Genomic DNA, 6,512 nt, shown 5'->3' with positions numbered 1-6,512 from the left:
CTTCCCACTACTATCCTTGTTTGGCCCTAACCTATCTCTAGTCATTCTTTTATTCCTGATATACCTATAGAAAGCCTTAGGGTTTTCTTTGATCCTATCCGCCAATGACTTCTCGTGTCCTCTCCTTGCTCTTCTTATATCTCCCTTTAGATCCTTCCTGGCAAGCTTGTAACTCTCAAGCGCCCTAACTGAGCCTTCACGTCTCATCCTAACATAAGCCTTCTTCTTCCTCTTGACAAGCTCTTCAACTTCTTTAGTAAACCACGGCTCCCTCGCTCGACAACTTCCTCCCTGCCTGACAGGTACATACTTATCAAGGACACGCAGTAGCTGCTCCTTGAATAAGCTCCACATTTCGATTGTGCCCATCCCCTGCAGTTTCCTTCCCCATCCTACGCATCCTAAATCTTGCCTAATCGCATCATAATTTCCTTTGCCCCAGCTATAATTCTTGCCCTGCTGTATATGCCTGTCCCTGCCCATCGCTAAGGTAAACCTAACCGAATTGTGATCACTATCACCAAAGTGCTCACCAACATCTAAATCTAACACCTGGCCGGGTTCATTACCCAGTACCAAATCCAATGTGGCATCGCCCCTGGTTGGCCTGTCTACATACTGTGTCAGAAAACCCTCCTGCACACACTGGACAAAAACAGACCCATCTAAAGTACTCGAACTATAGTATTTCCAGTCAATATTTGGAAAGTTAAAGTCCCCCATAACCACTACCCTGTTACTCTCGCTCCTGTCAAGAATCATCTTTGCTATCCTCTCCTCTACATCTCTGGAACTATTTGGAGGTCTATAGAAAACTCCCAACAGGGTGACCTCACCTCTCCTGTTTCTAACCTCGGCCCAGACTACCTCTGTAGACGAGTCCTCAAACGTCCTTTCTGCCGCTGTAATACTTTCCTTGATTAACAATGCCACCATCCCCCCTCTTTTACCCTCTTCTCTGTTCTTAGTGAAACATCTAAATCCCGGAACCCGCAACATCCATTCCTGTCCCTGCTCTACCCATGTCTCTGAAATGGCCACTACATCGAGATCCCAGGTACCAACCCATGCTGCAAACTCACCCACCATATTCCGGATGCTCCTGGCGTTGAAGTAGACACATTTTAAACCAAGCTCTTGCTTGCCAGTGCCCTCTTGTGTCCTTATAACCTTATCTCTGCCCTCACTACTCTCAACATCCTGCACACTGGAACTACAATTTAGGGTCCCATCCCCCTGCTGAATTCGTTTAAACTCCCCCGAAGAGCACTAGCAAATCTCCCCCCCCCCCCCCCCAGGATATTCGTACCCCTCTGGTTCAGGTGAAGACCATCCTGTTTGTAGAGGTCCCACCTACCCCAGAAAGAGCCCCAATTATCCAGGAAACCAAAACCCTCCCTCCGACACCATCCCTGCAGCCACGTGTTCAACTCATCTCTCTCCCTATTCCTCACTTCGCTAGCACGTGGCACGGGCAACAACCCAGAGATAACAACTCTGTTTGTTCTCGCTCTAAGCTTCCACCCTAGCTCCCTGAATTTCTGCCTTAAATCCCCATCTGTCTTCCTACCTATGTCGTTGGTGCCTATGTGTACCACGATTTGGGGCTGCTCCCCCTCCCCCTTGAGGATCCCAAAAACACGATCAGAGACATCACGTACCCTGGCACCTGGGAGGCAACACACCAACCGTGAGTCTCTCTCGTTCCCACAAAACCTCCTATCTGTTCCCCTAAATATGGAGTCCCCAATGACTAATGCTCTGCTCCTCTTACCCCTTCCCTTCTGAGCAACAGGGACAGACTCTGCGCCAGAGACCTGTATCCCATTGCCCCCCCGTGGTAAGTCGTCTCCCCCAACAGTATCCAAAACGGTATACCTGTTGTTGAGGGAAACGGCCACAGGGGATCCCTGCACTGCCTGCTGGTTCCCTCTCCTTCCCCTGACAGTAACCCATCTACCTTCTTCTTTTACCTGAGGTGTGACTGCCTCCCGATAACTCCTCTCAATAATCCCCTCCGCCTCCCGAATGATCCGAAGTTCCTCCAGCTCCAGCTCCAGTTCCCTAACGCGGTCCTCGAGGAGCTGGAGCTGGGTGCACTTCCTGCAGATGCAGTCAGCAGGGACACCCTTGGCGACCCTTACCTCCCACATTCTGCAGGAGGAACATTCAACTGCCTTAACCTCCATTCCCACTATTCTAAATACCCAAGTTTTTAACCAATCACACGATAAAACAAGAAGAGAAATAGAAAAAGCCTTACCTTACCTACACACAACCGAGTCCTTTTTTTTGGTAAGAGGAGGAGGGCGGGTGGGAAACACTACAAGAGTAGTGTCTCGGGTTCAGAAACAGCTCAAATATATAGGTTTCTACTTACCCAGCATTCCCTGCTCCACCGAAACTCCCGATGAAATTGACTTCCCAGCTGTTCACTCCTCGCTCGCAATGCCTGTGCTCCTGGAAAAGCTGCACAATGAAAATGTAAGAGAATTTACACAGCCCAAATATATAGGTTTCTACTTACCCAGCAGTCCCTGCTCCACCGAAACTCCCGATGAAATTGACTTCCCATCTGTTCACTCCTCGCTCGCGAGAGTCCCGAATGAAAGAGAGCGTTTCTCATACTGTTGTTGAATTTCATTTCAAACACTCCTTGTACTCTCTGCTAATGAAGCCTAAAAAATGGAAAAACTAAATGCGCTCAAACTCACAACCCTAAGATTAAAAGTCCCATGATCGACAGACTGAACTGAATATGTCACTTCTACTGTACCTCTGTTTGGATGGATGCAACTGTATGCTCCAATGCAAGGGCAGCTTTCAACTCCTCCCATGGGTCCACACGTCAGACTAAGTTCCATGTTGTAAACGCAAGCAAAGGAAATCTGCTCACTTCCAAAACTATCAGCAAATTGAAGCTGATTACGATCAACATCATCAGAGGTCAGAACTACCTGGTGAAAGAAGACACCCTGAAGAAGGATCCACAATTATTCAAAGGCATCGACAAAGTCAAAAACAAGAAAATTGATGAGTCAATCCAAGCTAAACAGAAACACTGAAGAATTCCATTCCAGACCAGAACACAATTAGAGGCATTTTTTTGTATTCAAAGCTGGGCATTAGTATTTAATAGTTGATATATAATTTTGAATATATTTGAATTTATTTATTCATTTGGCACTGCTGAACATGAAGCAGTCTTAAATCATTAAATTTTTTTTTGTAAAATCTGACTTACCAGATTAAAATATTAGATCAAGGGAGAAATTTCAAAGATTACTGGACCAGTAATCCAGAGGCCTGGACTCAAGATCCAGTGACAGCCAGGACGTCAAGGCGGGAAACACTCCGCACTAGTCTGCAGTGAGCGATTCCATCGAAGGTAGAGCACAATCTCTTTAATATAAGAATGTATATTTTATAATAATTAATCACTCAAGACCTTCCTGGTCTCTGCATCTCAGCTGCTCTCTGGATAAACTTGCAGAAAGTATTTCAACCTGTAAAGCAGGAGTCTAGGGAATGTATAATGATATTTTCTAGCCTTCGGGCAATATTTTAATCAATACAGTGTGGGACAACCTGTCTGGGCACAACTCCATGACTTTCTCTTTAACTAGTGACCTCACAATCACTAACTTCTATGGTCACAATCTTCAGCTCATCACCTCCGGTACGTAGCTCTAATCTTAATGTACATTTAAACAACCTTTCAAGTCCAGTTACAGTTTTTGTTGCCTTACCTGCACAAGCTTAAAAAGTGAAAAACGGAAGCAAGTTTAACTGAACATTCTGGTGGTCAGTTCGGGCACGGGAAAAAAATGAAAGGACTCGGACCAGGTCGGATGTGGTGCTGTCAGGCTTGGGTCGGGTTTCATTTGCTGACCCGAGCAGGCCTTTAGTTACTGTTGCAACCTTATATTCCCACTTGACAATCTGTATATTTTGTTCATTTCAATTTTGTCGACAAGCTCTTTGAATCCAGTTCCCCGGTCCTCAAGCAGGCTCAGTTTGCAAATCGATTCCGCTTTCTGGAAGGCTGAAAGCAATCGATGACCTTAAACTAAAAATGGCAACAGAGAAGGGCTCGTCTGGGATTTGAACCCAGGACCTCTCACATATTAATCACTTATATACCCAAAGCGAGAATCATACCCCTAGACCAACGAGCCACCGTTGACATGGCTTTTATTCGCTCCTGTGGAATTTCACTGGCACCCACAGCCGATCATGCAATTTTTTCAGATCAAAACAATATCCTACAAAGCTGAAATAAAAACAGAAAGTGCTGGAAATACTCAGCACCTCTGACAGCATCTGTGGAGAGAGAAACAGAGTTAACATTTCAGGGTTTTCACCTTTTTTTTGAGCCATCTTTTCAGACTGCTTCTGTCCATCCAATCTCACTTTTTACTCTATCCACATTCTAAGGGTGGTGCAGTGGTGAGCACTGCAGCTTCACAACTTCAATGACCCCGATTCAGTTCTGTATACTGCCTGTGTGGAGTTTGCAAGTTGTTTATGTGGGCTTCCACAAGGTACTCTGGTTTCCTCCAACAACGAAAGACTTGTGGGTTGATAGATAAATTGAATGTTGTAAATTGGCCCCAGGGGAGGCGATAGGAGAAATGTGGGGATGTGGTATGGAATTCTGGGTTAACATAGGATTAGTATAAATGGGTGGTTGATGGTCAGTGCAGACTCAGTGGGCCAAAGGGCCTATATCAGTGCTGTATATCTCTATAACCATTCTCTAAGCAAATGCATTTTTCATGAATTCCTCATTTCTTTTATTAACGACAATTTTATATTTCCGGCCCTTGCTTCATACGATACCACAAGTGGAATCATGTTTCCATCAACCCGATCAAACCCCTTCACTATTTCCTCAGATTGCAATGTTTCTTTAACCCTCACAGACTGTGGAGTTTCTGCTGCTTGATTGCAGTTCTTGCTTCCTGCCAGTAGATGTCACCTCACTCCAATATAGTGAAGTTTACAAATCTGAGAGAGACACAACAGGAAATAATTGTTCACATTATAGTGAAAGTGTGGGATTTAGAAATACTAGGAGTGGAGACGAGTTATTATAGAATTTGTCAAACCAAACATATGTTATAATGTTGTGTTAAATCTGTCACTCTGTTGTCTTGATTCTGAGAGTAACATAGACTCATCGAGTCATTGGGTCATTTGTGGTATAGAAGGAGGCCATTTGCCCCATCGAGTACAGGCCAGCTCTCCATGGAGCGATCCAATCAGTCCCACTCGTCTGCTCGATCCCCCTAGACCTGTAAATTTATTTCCTTCAAATGCCCATCGAAATTCCTTTTGTAACCAACGATTGTCTCCACTTCCTCCGCCCTCGGGGGCAGCGAGTTACAGATCATTACCAATCACTGTGTAAAAAAGTTCTTCTGCACATTCCCCCTGCATCTCTTGTCCAAAACCTTCAATCTGAATCCCCTAGTCCTTGTACCAATATTAATGGGAACAATTTTTCTTTGCCAACTTATCTAAAACTGTCATAGCCTTCGACACCTCTATCAATTCTCCCCTCAATCTTCTTTGATACAGGCAGAAAAAACCCTGTTTTTCTAACCTAACCTTGAAACTAAAACCCTCCATCCCTGGAACTATTCTGGTAAATATCCTCTGCATCCTCTCAAGAATCCGCACATCCTTTCTAAAGATTGGTGAGCAGATCTGGATGCAACACTCCAATTGGGGCCTAACCAGAGTTCAGCATAACAACCCTGCTTTTGTACTCAATGTCTCTATTTATAAAGCCCAAGATCCCACATGCTTTGCTAACCACTCTCGCAATATGTCTTGCCAACTTATAAGAATGATGGACATGTACTCCAGGTCCCTCTATTCCAGCACACTCTTCAGAACTGTAGCATTGAGTATATATTGCCTCTCCCTATTCCTTCTGCTAAAATGCATCACCTCACACTTGTCACTATTAAATTCCATCTGCCACCTGTCTGCCCATCCTACTAGCCGATAACTATCCTGTTTCAGGCAGTTCATATCATCCTCACTGTTTGCCACTCCTCCAAGTTTGGTGTCATCGGCATATTTTGAGATTCTACTCGATATTCCAAGATCCAAGTCATTAATCTGTCGCAAAAAAAAGCAATGGTTCTAGCACTGACCCTTGGGGAACACCACTGTCGACTATCCTCCGGTCTGACCAAGAACCATTTCATATGACTCGCTGTTTTCTGTCCTTAAACCAATTTCCTATCCAAACGGACACTGACCCTCCTAATCCATGAACCTCAATTTTGTTAACCACCCTTTTATGTGGTACTTTATAAAATGCTTTTGTAAAATCCATATAAACAACATCCACTGCATTCCCTTCATCAACTTTCTCAGATAGTTTATCAAAAAATGCAGTTAGATTCATCAAGCATGAACTTTCATTTATAAATCCATGCCCACTCTCCTTCATTAACTCAAACCTCTCCAAATAACTTGATTTTTCCCTGACCTGT

General features: G+C 44.4%; 1 non-coding gene across 1 annotated transcript; it reads right to left on the bottom strand.

The window, feature by feature from the left end:
• Positions 1 to 4,089: 4,089 nt before the first annotated feature.
• trnap-ugg (transfer RNA proline (anticodon UGG)) lies at positions 4,090 to 4,178 on the bottom strand. Its single transcript is given in 2 exon segments — positions 4,090 to 4,125; positions 4,143 to 4,178. It is a non-coding gene; the product is annotated as a tRNA-Pro (tRNA).
• Positions 4,179 to 6,512: the final 2,334 nt, after the last annotated feature.

The sequence above is a fragment of the Heterodontus francisci genome, unplaced genomic scaffold (assembly GCF_036365525.1).
Source record: "Heterodontus francisci isolate sHetFra1 unplaced genomic scaffold, sHetFra1.hap1 HAP1_SCAFFOLD_618, whole genome shotgun sequence".
In the NCBI taxonomy this organism is placed as follows: Eukaryota; Metazoa; Chordata; class Chondrichthyes; order Heterodontiformes; family Heterodontidae; genus Heterodontus; species Heterodontus francisci.
The sequence above is the reverse complement of the archived record's forward strand: the minus strand, read 5'-3'. Positions and strand labels throughout refer to the sequence as shown.